Source organism: Protomyctophum bolini (genome assembly GCF_963924005.1).
Source record: "Protomyctophum bolini genome assembly, chromosome: 2".
NCBI lineage: Eukaryota > Metazoa > Chordata > Actinopteri > Myctophiformes > Myctophidae > Protomyctophum > Protomyctophum bolini.
In genome coordinates, this window is record NC_137863.1 from 29,438,870 (window position 1) to 29,456,651 (window position 17,782).

At 42.1% G+C, this 17,782-nt stretch overlaps 1 protein-coding gene across 5 annotated transcripts in view; it reads left to right on the forward strand.

Annotated features, from left to right (window-relative positions):
• The window catches only part of cadpsb (Ca2+-dependent activator protein for secretion b), a gene marked incomplete at its 5' end in the record, with an annotated part of 95,677 nt that overhangs the window by 20,823 nt on the left and 57,072 nt on the right, over window positions 1–17,782 (forward strand). The window lies entirely within an intron of this gene.

Below are 17,782 nucleotides of genomic sequence, written 5' to 3' on the forward strand. Positions count from 1 at the left end.
TCCTTTACAGAATGATTTCAGGGCATTCCACAGTAGTAGAATGTTTGTTCTAAATATGGAGGCACCAGATTGTGGTTGCTCCCTCTGGTGTTGTGGTTGTGGGTGTCTCACTTTGGAGAAGTAGTTAGATATATGAGGACACTGTCCCCTTGAGTATCTGAAATACCAATCCCAATGATATTTGATATTTCCAGGGGCAGGCCGTCAGGGGGGGTTGGAGGTGTGGTGTCCTCATATTTTGTTAACTCTTTTTTTGCTGCTAGCTGTTAGCATAATTGTAGTTATCCCATTTTGACCTGAGATCAGATTAAAAAAAAATCTTCTACATCCTGACAGTTTTCTGAAAAAGCTATGTTTCTATGTCAGTCGTTCTTCGATTTTTCAAAACTAGCAGATGAGCTTGTAGATCTGCTATTTTTCAATAGCTAAAGCATAACACAATGCTAACATTAAAAGGGATTCCCGCCGCAAAATGGGTTAAGTTGTGGCACGGCTGCGGCCAGGATCTATTTCCTCCCACTGCGTTCATTAGCATTATCCCGGGAGCGATGCGCTACAAAGTCACATGGATGGCTGAAGATCCACCAAGGACAGCTCTCTTAGATTCCCACTTATGGAGGTTTGAAAATCCTGCTTTGAACTGTGGTAAACGGAGAGCAGTAACATCCCATAGCTGGTGGTGACGGAGGCGTTGCATAGCAACTGGTTCAATGTTAAACGCTGCTGTGGGCCTCAACCATACACGGAGTATACGAACATGTTCGTACATGGCTAATAACGTCCCATAGCTGGGGGGTACGAATATGTTCGTACTTCGCAGATAAAGAATTAAGCAAAATGAGAATTAATTCAGTCTTATTTCATGCGTCTGGGGGTATAGATCACCCATAAAGAATACTTATATATTTCTTCCATTAGGTTGATGCATAGAATGCTGAGGTGCAGCCCATCCTCAAAGTCTCCAAATCCATGTTTTTCTCCCCATCCTTTGAAGATGCTTAACCTACTTTTTATACGCTAGCAGCATGCGGTAGAACAGTGTCAGAAATCTGCATGCAGAACCTTCTGCCACTCCCCTGCACAGAGCAACTAGCAGATCTAACACCAGTTGTGCAATACCTAGAGTGGATCTAGAGTGGATCTAGATCTTAAAACCTTGACAAATGTGTCATGGTGATAAATAGCCAAATAGGAACTTAAAGTATACTACTATTAGTTCTATTGAAGTAGAAACACAATCGATTGATTGATTATACAAAATAAACATGCTCTGAAAATGCTCAACCATCTGAATCCGAATGGTTGCCGCATGTTAGATTTTCATGTGGGCCCTCAATTGATCCTAACAATGTTGGGAACCACTGTCCTTTTGGTTGGATGATAATGCTTGTTATAAAGAGCTGTATCTAGAGAACGGACTGCACCGTCCCCACCTATTCATTTCAATGAAGTTGCTCACCCAGCGGATGATGAAGCACCTGGAAGTCCAGTACACTCTTCTTCCGTATTATGTGAAAGACTTGAGCATCGAGCAGGCACACTATAGGGTCTCAAATGGTAGAAGTGAGTTTTAAATGTGTAAATCTAGCAATACCAGATTTGACCATCAGGCAACAGCAGCTTCACTCTTCTACCTATCTACTCTTCTTCTTCTGAGGGATTCGTGCCATAGAGTTAAAAAATAATAGGGCACCGGAAACTCTCCCATTCTCCCAGCATGAATACTCCCTTTTCACCTCTTCGTCTGGGTTGGAAAAGTTTGATAGGCGGGGCCTATTCACCTTTTTTGGGTCTGGTTTTCCATCATGCTTACACTAAACAGGCCATGAGGTAAACCAGTCAGGACGGGTTTTAAACGGCTTGGCCAGGATTCAGAGATGTAATATTATCAGTGTGGATTTACATCTTTTTTTGCAGGCATATCCAGTAAGAAATAAAAGAGTACGTTGTATATTTATGCCCCATGCTGAAGTAACAGCAGCCGCTGGAAGAGACTCACATGTTATCTGGTAAACATTAACAGATGGAAATATCACTCTAGCCTACTTCTGAATTTGTACCTTTTAGTTGCAAGAAAATATGATACTTTAATGACCTCTGCAGCAGAGTAAATAAGGTTTCACATAAAGGAGGGGGGGGAAGACTCATCTCTTGGCATATTTTCGCTTTTGCAACAATAGCTCTTCTATTGTTGGGAAATGAGTAATTGGGAGATCATGAGATTAGGAATAAACCTGATTCATGAATGCTGTCTTTGTCAGAAACTGTGATGGGTTTTCTCTATTAGCCGCCCTGTATTTGAAAATTCATGACTGCTGAGGCTACAGGCTTTTGATAAATGGTGAAGGCTGCTGCGGCCCTCTTGGCTTATTTTACTCAATAGATGGGCTAAACGCTAAACAGTAAAAATGACATATTACTCTTGGGCTGTTGCATTTAAGTGCAGGATTCGGCCTTACTCTCTTACTTACTTCTCTCTTACTTACTCTGATATCTTCTTTTGCACAAAAGTATTGCTATTCCTCTTATGAAGATTATATGCTCCAATGATTATAAAACCAGCTGTTACACATTTGGATGGTCTTAGACTGCTATCGGTTCACATGAGATTACTTCCAACTGGATTGTGTGTGTGTGTGTGTGTGTGTGTGTGTGTGTGTGTGTGTGTGTGTGTGTGTGTGTGTGTGTGTGTGTGTGTGTGTGTGTGTGTGTGTGTGTGTGTGTGTGTGTGTGTGTGTGTGTGTGTGTGCGCGCGCGTGTGCGTATCAATCTATAGATTGATAGATGGATGAGATGGAGATACATACAGTAGTTTAGTGATCCCTGTGGGGAAATTCAGGTGACATAAATATTGGTAGCAATGTTGATATTACAGTGTAAAATATGTTGCACTATAAAACTAGTTGGATTCAGCACCATGGACCAGAGCAAATAATACATTCTGATGCTGTGCTCCTCCATTGCCCATGTGTGCGTATTTGGAAACTTCTGAATTTGCCACAGGATTTGCCAGTATGAGTTGTAGTTTTTATAAGGGGAAAATTCCTCAAGTTGTGACCTACAGTAGTAGCCTACATAAATGTTCATCATGATTGGAATACTCATCATCACCAGGAAATGACTCCCTTCCCTGCAGTTCACACTAGACAAACAGTACGTTTGTTGACTTGGTTCATGAGGTTTTGTATCAATAAAGACACACAAATCATTGTCCTCAACCCACACAGTCTTAATAATGCACATGAAGAGGGACAAATGAATTGATCCAGAGTTGTAATCATGAAATAAGTTAATGACTATGAGTTAATGATTATATTTGCGTACAAATAAAACAAATTTACAAATTGCAGATCCCAAGCCGTGTGGCCTATGCATATATCTAAATGACGGAGCGGTTGCGCAAAGGCCCGTCCGGCAGCACTGTTTAATGCAATTTATTTGTGCGAGTATTTTTTGTTGAATTACTCATGACAAAGTTGTAAAAGTCAACAGTATGTATGTCCATAAAATAAGCAAGCAGCATGTGCAGACAATACACTAGTTCTTTCTTTCAATCATTTTATTATTATTATTATTATATTTTCACTATACTGATACAACGCCGGCTAGCCTACTTTCTAATGTTTTGATAATCCGCGCGACAGATGTATGCATATGACGGTAGAGTTTCAAACTATAGTGTATTTAAGAAGAAGATGATCAGGTAATATAATTGTGAAAAATAATAATAACAAAATGATTGAGATCAAAGAACTAGTGAATTGTTTGCTAGTGTGCTGCATGTTTATGTTATGGATATACATACTGTACAACTTTGTCATGAGTAATTCAACATAAAATACTTATAACTCACACAAATAAATTGCATTAAACAGTGCTGCCGGGCGGGTGTTTGCGCAACCGCTCCGTCATTTAGATAGATGCGTGGCCTATACAGTAGGTCAGAAGCCTACCGGTATCTCCTGTTTCTGTAGCTTGAGGTATCTTCATGTACAAGTACACCTCCTGGACATGGCGCTAGTATGTCGCAGGGACTTACCCCCAATCAGCGCTTAATGCTGAGTGCCAAGTAGAGAGGCATTAGGTAAAATGTTTATAGTATTTGGTATGACTCGGCCAGGAATTGAACCCTAACCTCCAAGTCTCAGGGTGGACACTCTAACCACAAGTTCAGGTCCTACTTACCCTGACTCGCGATGATAACCTGCCATGTCCAGTGAGATATGCTGCGTAACACATTCATAATGCTGTACGATGCATGCTTGACCTGATTAGACCATCAGGAGGTTAACACATTGAGTACGCCAACGTGCATCAAAATAAAGGCCTGTATAGTGCCAGAGTAGTCTGATCGCTTTTACTCTGAAAGCCATGAACCGGAAATACTCTCTTAAAAAAATTGACTTGACAAAGTGAGCTCATAATCCCCGATCATCTTAATATATTTATATAAACTCCAAAAAGCGTTCATATTTTGCGGGAGAGACGGATGAGGAGCAGAAATGCAGCGCCAGCATATCGATCCATTCATCACCACGGAGAGCGCCCTGGATGAGGAGATACGAGTCATTCTTTCCGCCGCGCTAACATGGGAGTCAATGACAAGCTAATATTTGCACAGAGCGTTAGCATACGGCAAGCGAAAAGCGAAATGCCAAAAAAAAAAATAGGAATAATTCTGAATATTATTATCTCGCCCCGCGTCGTTTGGACGTCGCTAGGACGTCCACAGACGTCCTATGTACCACTCGTTTCTGATCCTTATGACGTTTCCAGACGTGTTTTGTACAGAATGTGTTTTAAGGCATATGCGTATACTGTACTGTCCATATGTACAAATTGAACGCAGCGTGCAATTTATGTGGAATCTTTCACAGACTTTCCTACTAGGCTGAGGAATATATCCCACCATTTTCACATTGGCCTGTTATAGCGCCACCAACAGGTCGATTTTTTGCAAAATACATTTTTGGAACAAAATGCCTCAAATCATCCAATTGCCATCCAAGGCGTGAGAAGAAATGGCACACATTTCACATTGGCCTATTATAGCGCCACCAGGAGGCCACAACCTGACCTGCCCTGGTGGAGACCTGTGCCCCGAGGGGCACTTTATCTAATTAATTTTGTTGTGCACAATTTACTAACAAATGTAGCAAATATAAGTAAATCAGTAAATCAAGCAGTGTTTTCACTTGCATCGCATCTGTTATCCACTCAGGCCTGTGTGCACCAGACAGTTATTACGTTTCTTGATTCAATATTTAGATATTTTATTTTAATTTGATCCGACCTGCCCCTGGCCTGGGCCCATGTATTTAGCAAGCATGGATCATGTTTAACTTGACAAATGCATCTGGTTCAAGTGAAAGTTTTAGGTCTAAAAGAAAAACCTGGCTGCTTTTGCATAATGTGTTAATGTGTGCACAGTAAGGTCAATTCAACCGTTTGCTCTATTTTCCTGGTCACAACAAGAACAAGTCAATGACAGCTGGTGTCCAATTAAGGGCAGGCTGTGACTCATCCTGTGAATCTACACAACTCAAAGTAAACATCTTCACAGCTAGTGTCATCACTTACTTTCACGATATCACAATATCAAGCTACAGTAGTGAGTAATTATACTCTGGATGCACCACTGCAACAGCTGTAGTTAAAAATGTATAAACTTTCTAATCGTTCAGCACATTCAGAGCAATACACCTGGCTATTATAATTTTATTATTCAGTTCCTAAATATTTAAATACCGGTAAACGTATCTGTGGTTTTCCAACAGTAACTGTGATTACTAGAAAACGTGGACTTAGAACTGTTGGTTGTATTTAGTTTGTACTTTCAAGGATGGGCACATTACTGATTAGATCTAAAGAAATCAGTCTCTGACAGACGGCAATCATTGAACTATCATTTTGGCTGTTTGACAAGGTTAATATAAGGTGTGTGTTATTAGAAGTGAGTCCAACACTGGCATGATGTCGGGCGTCAGCTTCTTCTGTCCACGGCTGTGTGCTAAGGTGTAGCTGCGCTGAGAGTGTGTGTAAATTGTTGAATGTAATGCACATGGTAAAGTGCTTTGGATAAAGGTGCTATATACAGTAAATGCACCATTTACCACTTTGTTTATATAATGAAAACACATGCATACACACACACACACACACACACACACACACAACAATAACTTCTATCAGAATATAGAGCTAACAACACTTTCACTAAAGTGATCCCTATGTTTTGTGTTGTGTGTAAAAGAGTGACACGCACACACGATTGAACCAGAAACAACACTGCTTTACTTAGTTCCTTGTCTCAGTACAGAACAGACTTCCTTGTTATTTCCCGCGCTGTGTATTACGTAGCATCCCATAATAACCAGTCTCTTAAAGGCATCTCAACCATTATATAACACAGTGTCCATATTATTAGAACATAACATTTTGGAAACTATATTTAAAGAAAAAGCTATTCAACCTTATACTGTACTAGACAGATTCGGGACGCTACGCGGCCCTCACATCTAGGTCCACTATAGAGCGTCGCAGTCCCTCCCCCTTTCAGAACAACGAGTGGCCCAGGAAATGGTTCTCCATTCATTTTCACCATAGGCGATTCCTAAATTATTTATTTAAAGACGGTTACGCCGCGGACAAAGCCAACTCAGATTGTGACAAATCATGACAATGAACACAATGTTTTGGGCCAAACAAATAATTAGAAAGTAGAAAAAAACGGCAGGTTACAACACTTTTTTTGTTGTTTTTCTTCTTATAAATTATTTGATCGGCCCAAAACATTGTGTTCATGGTCATGATTTGTCACGATCCGAGTTGGCTTTGTCCGCGGCGTAACCGTCTTTAAATAAATAATTTAGGAATCTCCTATGGTGAAAATGAATGGAGAACCATTTCCTGGGCCACTCATTGTTCTGAAAGGGGGAGGGACTGCGACGCTCTATGGCCCTCACAGATAGGTCGCACTGCTGATCCGATATGTCTGACTCAGAGGGCCCTATTTTGTGTGTCTTAAAGGACCGCTTCACCACTTTTCAACCTATCTTCATATAATAGGTCCTCACTAATAAATAATAATGGCACATTTTTTTTCTACTCAGTTTGTGTCTCATAGGAGGGCTGTGTGCAGTTCAGAAACCCGTCCACCAGTGACCATCATTAGGCAGACTTTTTTAAACAAGATTCTTTTTACAAAAATGTTTAGATTTTTATTATCGTGAGAACGATGACTTCCATTTTCACATTGCAATTTTTCAGGACTAAAAAGCCTGCAGTTTCTATTAGCTTGGATTCCCCATCGATGATGTCACTGGTGGACGGGTTTCTGAACTGCCCACAGCCCTCCTATGAGACACAGACCGAGTAGATTATAATTTTTGCTATTTTATTATGATTATTACTATTGAGGACCTTTTGATACGGTAGGTTGAAAAGTGGTGAAGTGGTACCAGGTCTTATGCCTTAAAGGCGAATTCCGCCCAAGCCGTTTTCTTTCCATAATATGATAATCCATTGATCACTGGAATATTTGCAAAAATTAATTCGGAGCATTCCTCAGCGGATCAAACGCTAGATATCTTCTTCAATCACGTGGAAATTATTTTTTCTTTTCATCTGTTGTTGTTCCCTTCCTGCTTACGCTGCACGGCGTTTGACCGGTTTGAGACTGCCTACCTTTCTTTAAGGTGCAGCGCCCTGTATATATATATATAGGACTATAATTATACAGCAGGGTTGTGAGTTGTGACAGTGACAGTGCCAGTAGCAGCAGCAGCAGGATGAAGGGGGAGAAGAAACATTGACATTGAGTTTACATAAACAAAAGCATACCAAATCAAACTGGAACGCTTCTTCATAGACATTGCACTCAGTTGTCCTCCAGGCTATTGTTTGTGCATGAATCACACAGTGGCTGTCAGTCTTGTGCGTAGGAGTCGCTATTTTCACAGATCACTCAAACTCAAGCAAGATTAAAGGGCCATCAACACAAAGAATTATAACTAAATGAAGATAACTATAATGATAATGATGTGAGAATCCAAAGAAGCTATCAACACAAAGAATTATAACTAAATGAAGATAACTATAATGATAATGATTGTGTACAAATGTTGAAAATGAGTGATGTGTTGAACATGACATGTTGAACGTGACGCCCTGTACATTCTGAATTCACCACTGTTGTTGTCATTATAGTTGAGGTTTGGACTTAAAAGTATAGAATACAATATAATATAGTGATAGTTATCTTTATCTTTATTTATAGCTATAATTCTTGCCATGGAATAATGGCGTCCAAAAATAGTTTTTTTCTTTTTTTAGCATTCCATTGTGATCAAATTGTCGTTCATATAACAAAGAATGTCACAGTGCTAACTGGCTTCATGAAGGCTATGAAAGCTATAGTAGTATTCATTTATATTGGTGGAAACACTGCTGACTGGTTGAAAATCCTTTATTTTTCATGCTCAGCGGTTGTGATCATGAATATTTATCCACATGGATGAGCTCTTTTTCTGGCTGAATATATTCCCCAAACTCAGGTGGCTGCGCATTAAATTACTTGTGCCAGTGTGTCAGAATCACACTGGCAACTGAGCCAAGAATCACAGGCCATGCGGGCCCCCAGACAGACTATAGACAAATAAACCTTCCTATTAGTGAAGGCCCACCTTGTTTTCCTCTCAAATTTGCCTAGTCAGCAACTCTTAGTTAGGATTAGATTAGATGTGAGCCCTGTGCACACTGTATTGGGGTAAGGATCTAAACTCCTAAACCTCTAAACTGAAAAGGCTATGCCTGACAGCACCCGCTTAGCATGGAATCTGGACCATGTCTGTCAGAAAAAGAAAAGAAAATCACTCTTTTTGATAGAGAAGCCAACACTTCACCTAACCACAAGGGCTTGAAATAAGTATAACAATTAGCGCATGCCTTGCATGTTAGACTCATAATAAAAGCAGGTCTCTCTCTCTGTGTGTGTGTGTGTCACACACACACACACACACACACACACACACACTAAGGCTGTACCCTAGCCCTTATTTTAGGACTCTAGGACTAAAGTCCTAGGACTTAGGAATTTGCGAGTGAACATTCGGACCAATCATGACAAACACAATCTTTCGGGCCAAACAAAGAATTAGAAAGTAGATAAAACGGCAGGTTACAACACGTTTTGTTCTTCTTTGTAATTATTTGGTCCAAAATATAAATATTGTGTGTGTTGTCATGATTTGTCACGACAAGAGTTGGCTTCGTACGACGCTTAAAGGTCTTTAAATAAGTTTTGAAATGCCTATGGAGAAAATGAAATGGAGAATAATTTCCTGGGCCACTCGTCGTTCTGAAAGGGGGAGGGACTGCGACGCTCTATTGTGCAAAAGGATGCCTGTTTAACCGATTAAATGTAATCAGCAGGGCGCAGCAGGGAATCGAACCCCATCCCAGTAAACCAGGAGCTCCATGCCTGTGCCAAAGTGCTTAGTTTGCGATGCAACGCAAAAACCTACCATAGGATAGGAGCCCTACCCTACCAGCCCTACCCTACCAGCAGCAAAGAATACAAAAACAGATACTTACCGTGAACCATCACGTTCTTCTGCAGATGACAGGCGGTGTCCACAAGTTAGGTGAAATGAGGTGAAATGACAGAACCGGCCGAAATTGTGGCAGTCGACGCAAAAGACGCAACGCAAACGAGTGCAACAGCAGTCAGCCCGACGCGACGCAACCGCAGGAAGCCGAAACGCAAAACGAGAGCAACACCATCAGTACCCTGCTTAACCACACCAGCGACAGCAAAGGACAATAAACAAGATTTGTACTCACTGCGCAGCAAGCAGCTCTTCCCAGCAGCAGCAGCTATAGCGTACAGTTCCTACCTCAATGTCTTTTGCAGGGAGGGGGGCATCTGTCTGGGACACTTCACATGGGCTCCAGGGTGGGGGTCCTCGGAAGCCTAAATTGGTGGGGCTGTGGGGCCCACGGACATGGCTCGTCTCAGGGTCCAGGGCTTGGTGCTGCCTACACCACTGGTGCAGTGACTCTTCATATTCTGGAATTACATGAAGAGAAAAGATAAGTGTCATTAGTGTTATGTAGGCCTACATCACATTAGAAACACATGTGGCTGTATAGCCTTGTCAGCCCCCACAACAAAGACACCATGAGCCATATTGGAACAGTTACCTTAACTCTGGTTATAAAACACAACTCAGTGGCATTCATTCACAGATCAAGTTACCCAAACTGAATAATTAAAAAAAAAAAGCTAAAGGTTTAAGTTTAACATGTAGTTACCTTCTTGCTACAGCCAGACGGTGTGTGACTTCTTGCTACAGACAGACCAAACACACACCAGGAAGAATACATCAGAATGCTGATTCCACACAGGTTTATATGCGTGCGTGTGTGTGTGTGTGTGTGTGTGTGTGTGTGTGTGTGTGTGTGTGTGTGTGTGTGTGTGTGTGTGTGTGTGTGTGTGTGTGTGTGTGTGTGTGTGTGTGTGTGTGTGTGTGTGTGTGTGTGTGTGTGTGTGTGTGTGTGTGTGTGTTGCTGATTGGCTGATTGGCTGCAGGCCCATCACCAAATCAATGTGCACAGGGGATTTTGGAGAGGGACAGCACAAGGAGATAGACATAACTTCTGACAGGAATGCACGAGAAACTTACTTTTTAACATGTATATCACATTCTCGCCGAGATATATTTTCGAGTTAATAAAAAAGGAAAACAAATAATTATTTTTATTTTTATTCAAAAAAAAACACAAAAAAAACCCGAATGGTTCAAACCCATTACTTAAGATTCGAGTGCCAACCCTAACGAGCGAACATTCGAACCTTGAATGTTTGGGGACAGCCTTAACACACACACACACACACACACACACACACACACACACACACACACACACACACACACACACACAGGACTGTTCAGTGTCTAGTGTTCACACATACTGTAGCAAGTCTAAATATAGACCATTCCAGGTCTCATCCAGCTCCAAAAGGAGCGCTGCCTCCCCTATTTCTTGCACCCAAACAGGGTGGGATGCACTGTCTCCCTCTGTGCTGTCTGCAGCTAATGTCTTGTCCACCTGGGAAGCTGTCATCAGCTGTGCTGTTAACTACCCGCCTGCTTCTGTTCCAGCACCTTTGACCTGCTGTCAGCTTGGCTAACACTGAGGCAACGTCACCTTTATGTTAGCTGCAGTGATGCTGTCAGCTCCGTTAACATTGAGGGAGGTTTACATTTTAGCAGGGCTGGTGGTTTATGAAAATGCCTGTCCACCTGCATCATGCCAGTCGGACAGACGACGGCAATGACCTTTAGGCCAGCCTGATACGTTTGGGGTGCTGTGGAGCGTACACAGCGACTGACCTTGGCTTTTGTTCTGTAGTGTACAACCTGCAAGGACCATGTCTGTTTCTCTACTGATGTCAGGAAAGAGGTGGAGTAATTGGAGGAACTGCCCACCCAAACGCACGCACACATTACATGCTACAAAGCCCCTCCTCTCATATAAGCTGTAAAACAGATAAGCAGCAGACATTCGTTCATTGCACCACACTGCTTGGTAGCCATGGTATTGGATTTCAGAATGAAAGCAACAAAGAGACAATTAACTTTTCCTTGGGGGGGTGTGGGTATGCAGCTTTGATGAGAGGCCAAGCTGCTGGATTTCCAGCCGTGGCACTGTGACAGTTGTTATGGGGTTGCACCGGTCAGAGATCACTGGCAAAGCACTCTAGAGCTTGGTGAACGTTTTCAGGCGGTGCAGGATAGTAGTCACCACCACGCAGCAATGGACTCAGCACCATCAGCAGTCATAGCTCCCAAACCTGATGTTTTGGTTGTTGTTGATTCTTTGCTTTGTTTTTCCCCTTCCTGCCACATAAGTCTCATGTCTTCTGAAGTCCCATTGTTTAGCAGAATTGCAGTCAGTATTTATGAGCTGAAAGTGCAGACGTTCTGCTGCAGCTGGTGGCAAAAGTCTGATTATGTGCTCTACTAAGCAGGAACTCTGTGCAATGCAGCAGGGTGGCTGTTCAGTGGCCAAGACTGAAAGCACATGCACAGTACTGACAGTTCACACTGACAGTCTTCCATTTTAGATACCATCTGGCCAGCATCATTTCAATCTTTGCAGAACCAGTATGAGCAGAACCTGTATCAACAATTAGGTTAATATTGATGATCCACCCCCCCCCCCCCCCCCCCAGAAAAGAGAAAAGTGCACTCAGCAGAGTGCAAATAATTCCCTCTAGGACATAGATGCAAGGTACACAGGTGTTGAACTTGTCTTATCATTACCACATCCATGCATCATCCCGTGATGATGCAGCAGGTGCCATTTAAAGCTTGAGAGCAGGCATAAGACCTACACACACCGTCTGCGAACGCCGCGCGTCAAAACAGCCGCCTCCGTTATTTTCAATTAACCTATCCCACACCGGCGCCGCCCGACGCGCGTTCACGCCTCGCCTGACGCTCCGATACGCCACCGTTCTATTTTCCAGGCGTTGCCGCGCGGCAGCGGCTGTGCCGCGTGGCTGCACACCCGGTGTGTGCTGGGCTTTACTTGGCTGTGGAGAAACACGGTGCTGCTGTGGCAGTTGCTGGGACTGTTGATAGATCTGCACTGACCTCACCTCACTAAGAGTTGACTAGTTTGTGCAGAGCGTTATTGAGGGTGCTAACCATGGCTTTGGTGTTCTTAGGATGGTTCTTGAAAGAGAGTGTCCTGTACGTCGAGTGTAATAACCAAGACACACGGGGTGGTGTAGATTGGTATCCTGGGTTCCAGCCTGATTCGCTGCCTTCCATGATTTGTTTTGTCACTTTGCTACTCAGTCTGGCCAGCCTCCTGTTTGACTCGATTTCATAACGTCACCTGTTACGTAGCCTCGTTGTTGCTGATACGTCATCAGCCAGCACCACTCTGTCCATGCTTTTCTCAGCTGTTGAAAATAATTGCTCCAGTTCAAGACAAAAAAACTGACGGCTGTGTGGGGTGAGTTTAGTGAATGATACTTGCGGTGCAGGGAAACAGCATTGGTGCACATTGTGCATTGATACGACGTCAAACTGGTGGACCACAGACCAGCCACGGATCGATTATACCCTTTGTCCCTTTGTCCCACCTAATGTACCTCGGAGATAGGACCCTGTCCAGACTCCAGAATGAGTATAGCGAGTGGGAAAACAAATCACGGAATGCAGCGAATCAGGCTGGAACCCAGGCTAGTAGATTGGAGAGTTTGTGGCCATCCCATGAGACATTGCATATTGCCCTTTTGATGTTTCAGGTTTCAGGTGGTTAACTTGTTACTATAATGGATTGACATATCTATGTCATATAGAGGGCACTGTTGAGGGCAGACTCTTCTGGAAGTCTTCTGGAAGCTCTAATAATAATAGTGACGTGTATTCAGTATGTGTTTGCACCATGAAACGGTAGTGCTGTCCTATCGTACTCCTCCCCCCCCCTCTCTCACTCTCTCTCTCTCTCCAATCATTACCTTAATTGCTCCTTTTTCTCTCAGATTTCTCTCAGAGGTTTCTCAATTTTCTGCCCTGTCAATATGCACAAGAAATATATACCACAGCATAATTGACAGTTTTGAAAAGACATTTCTGCATGATCAAAATTCAAAACAATTGGACCCAGGCTCCGTTTAACCATGGGCCCGATTCACTAAGATGTATACGCCCATATTTTGAACGCAAAGGAATTTACGCAACTTCCCACATTAGTAGTAGTCTGATTCATTAATGTTTTCTGATTCCAGTGAAAGTTTTCTTTTAGAATGCTTTATTTTTCATGCAAAATCAATAAATAATAGTACCAAACCTCAAATAACATATGTATGTGCCCAGCATTTCTCAACACATTTAAAAAAGATTAAAAATATGTCAAACGATACTGTATATTGTTTGTAGCCTATGCATAATATACACATATTTAAATTTATTTTGTAGGCTATCAGTTGCATTTAGAGCTGAATTATGAGGTCCCTTTGCCAGTGTCGGCAGACTCAGCCAAAGTTTCATGTAATGATGACAATAGACATGCCTTAATGTCGCTGGAGGCACAGACGCACCTCCAATGTCATTGTCCACAGTATTAATTTATAATACTGTACTGTAAATTGATCACATGATTGCCCCTAATAAGTCTTAACATCTGAAGAAGAAACAGTGGATGGCTGAAGAAACCTAGCATATGTCCAGAATAGATCCATTCCCCATTCCGACGTAGGACAGTGATATCCAAAAGATGAATTTCTCCTCAGTAATCAATAAAGCTCTATCCATATTATAGCAGCGTTCCAGTATGCCCTGCTGGATTCTAGCATCATCTTTTTACCTCAGTATACTGTATAGGTGAGCAATATTCAGTAGAAAAGGCGTAATATCCTATTGGTGGAGTTAAACTTTGTAAACTTCTTATTCTCATATAAGAGAGCATCGTCCAAATGAGTCATCGTGCAATCAGGGACTTGCTTCCAGACAGAACAGATCTGTACAAGTTGTCAAGGTGATGCAACGCCAACAATCTGTTTATTTTTTTATTTTTTGACGAGAGACAAAGTTGAACTTCTTCAGCACGGTGAACTTTGTTGCACGTTAAGTTTGGTTGCCGCCGCCCTTCCTGCTAACAGCCACACAGTGACTTCAGCTTGTTCTCTGTTACAGGGCATTGCTGGAAGGGGCAAGGAATCAATACAGTAAAGCCTGAGAGACAAGGCCTGTTAATGTAATAGGAGAGGGTGAAGTAAAATCAGGCACAGAGAGGTCAGCTCTGGCTCCAGTCCCAACAGCAGGAGACCATAGCGTTTTAGAACACTCTATCACAAAATAACAGCAGCGTGCTCATATAATATACCGTGAAATTCTGTCTGTCTGTCTGTCTGTCTGTCTGTCTGTCTGTCTGTCTGTCTGTCTGTCTGTCTGTCTGTCTGTCTGTCTGTCTGTCTGTCTGTCTGTCCCTCTTAAGATCTCTTTGTGAGGGAATGTATGTAATGACTGTAATCACAATCACTGTGTAATGATGTTATGTCTAGTCTTGTAGAAAATCATGGAATAATGAGTAAGGTGACTTTTAAACACACAATTCCAAACACAACAAGTGATATTGTATTTGTAATTGTCATTCCTGGTTGTAGTGTAGGCTAATGGTATTTGTTTTCGTTTGTCTCAAATCAGCTCAATTTCAATTTATTTTAATTCCTTCAACTTTATTTGCCAAGCTTCTACAGGAATCAATGTACAACCGCTAGACTGTTAAATGGAAACAACAATATTATACAATATATGTATTTTTCCCCCCAAGGAAACATTAGCGAGAGATCTCAATTGATTTCATTGTCTCCTCCAGGCCAAAGGCATGGGGAGAGTATGTTTTGCACCGCCATTGTCAGTCTTGATTCTCAATATCATTCCTTAATATCATTTCATTCCCACTTGGTTGTGGCAAATCAGCGTATCTGTCAGTATGATACCATTCCTTTACGTTTCTATTTGCCAAGCTTCTACTAAAACCAATGCACTCAGTGGAATTGCTCTGTGGATTATTAAATACAATGTTGTTGGCTTGTCCAGGAGGTTTTTCTGCAGACTTTCATGACTCAAACTAATACACACTAATTAATCAATAAGAAAGGTCATTGAAGGGAGAGCATTTTATTGTGAATCCTTTGATTTGAAGTATTTATTGTATAAGAAAGTGCATGGGTGAGAGAGAGAACCATCCATAGAGAGTAGCATAGAGACAAAGAGCGAAACAGAGAGAGAAATCAGCCCTTTCATCTCTTTCCCTGTATCAACTGATATACTGCACATTTCTCTCCATTCATTATTAATGCGACTGGGCCAGGAAGTTATTAGCTTTTCATTTCTCTGAGCCAAAAATATATGTAATAATATTTTTAGGTTTTTTTATGCTCTAGTCTAAATAGTCACATAACTGACAGGAAAAAAAAGAAAATTAATCTATATCCTGTCATCAAGGCCACAGCAGCACATCATGAATGATAGTCCATTCCTCCATTCATGGTCTCTATGGGGATGGTAGCAGGATTCCTGTGGTGTTATGGGAATGATTCTGGTGTCATTTAACTGAAAATGTGCTCCTGGTTTGCATTGTACTGCACTGATCACAGTGATTCTAATTAGCCTCCATAACCTGTGACGTGCCTGATGTGTCTTAGTCATGACAAGACTGCATGGTCAGACTCATAGCTGGCTTGCATGGTCACTTTTGTTTTGACCCGCAACCACTGCTGGTTAATTGTGTCACCCCAGGCTTCCATAATTGAAACCCTGCTACAACACTTAACCACCGTTTATGGTTGCAGCAACTATCTCGCCTCCCCCTCCGTCTCACTCATTCATTCAAAAGCAAGCTGTTGGTGCACTGGAGAAATTAGGAATTAGTGCTGCAGTCTCTCGCAGCCTCTAATAACAACATAAGCGTGGCAAGTGACACAAACACAAAGGGAAGCGCTGACTTCATGCGTTGTGTCAACAGGGAAACTTGTTTATTGCCTCTAGAATTAATTGTTTTATTTGCCCTCTGTGTATTCGTGGACAGCAGTTCTTAGTGCTTACTACACAGTGGATCTTCTCCAGAGGTCCACTTTCATCAAATTGAACGGCTCAAATTGAATTGTATGTGTCATGGTGCCTATGACTGGTTATTGTTACTGCATGGTAGCGTGTGTGTGTGTGTGTGTGTGTGTGTGTGTGTGTGTGTGTGTGTGTGTGTGTGTGTGTGTGTGTGTGTGTGTGTGTGTGTGTGTGTGTGTGTGTGTGTGTGTGTGTGTGTGTGTGCGTGTGCGCCTGTGTGAGTGCGTGCGTGCGTGCGTGCTGTATGTTCGGGGGAGGGTGATGTGACAGGACTCAAAGTGACTGCTGCGTAGGCAACCTGGCCTGTGGTCTTGTTGGCTCTGAAGGACCGTGTTGGCATGGCTACATACATGCTTTAATGCACTAAAACTCAGTGAACAGCAGCAGATGTCACAATAGTGGTCAATGAATGCATACTATTATTAATATTGAAAATGTTTCTATGCAGTGGATGACGTATACATTATTATTACTTGCGCAAGCAGAGCGCGCAAGTAATAATTTTGCTCGGTCTCTTCAAAGTGACAGCCGTCTTTTTCAACCGTTTTTATGTGTATGCAAATCTGTGCCTGGTTTGCTGGGACCAGATTACACAGATGACCATTTCTCTTACGTCATCACTGAGAGCTAGTCATACATATACACACCATGTACTCTGGTCCCAGCTCTCAACGATGACGTAATGTGTAATCTGGTCCCAGCAAACCAGGCACAGATTTGCATACACATAAAAACGGTTGACGGCTGTCACTTTTTGGCACCAAGTAACCACAGTATACTGCTAATCAAATTACAACTACATACTCTATATGTAGTTGTAATTTGAAATTTGTAATTTGTAAATCTGTGCCTGGTCTGCTGGGACAGATTACACAGATGACCATTTCTCTTACGTCATCACTGAGAGCTAGTCATACATATACACACCATGTACTCTGGTCCCAGCTCTCAACGATGACGTAATGTGTAATCTGGTCCCAGCAAACCAGGCACAGATTTGCATACACATAAAAACGGTTGACGGCTGTCACTTTTTGACCTTCATGTCAAGATTAGGCTTTAAACAATTAAATACAAATCCAACTACAGATTTCGGAAGTATTTTAGATCATTTTAACAAATTTGAAAGTATTATT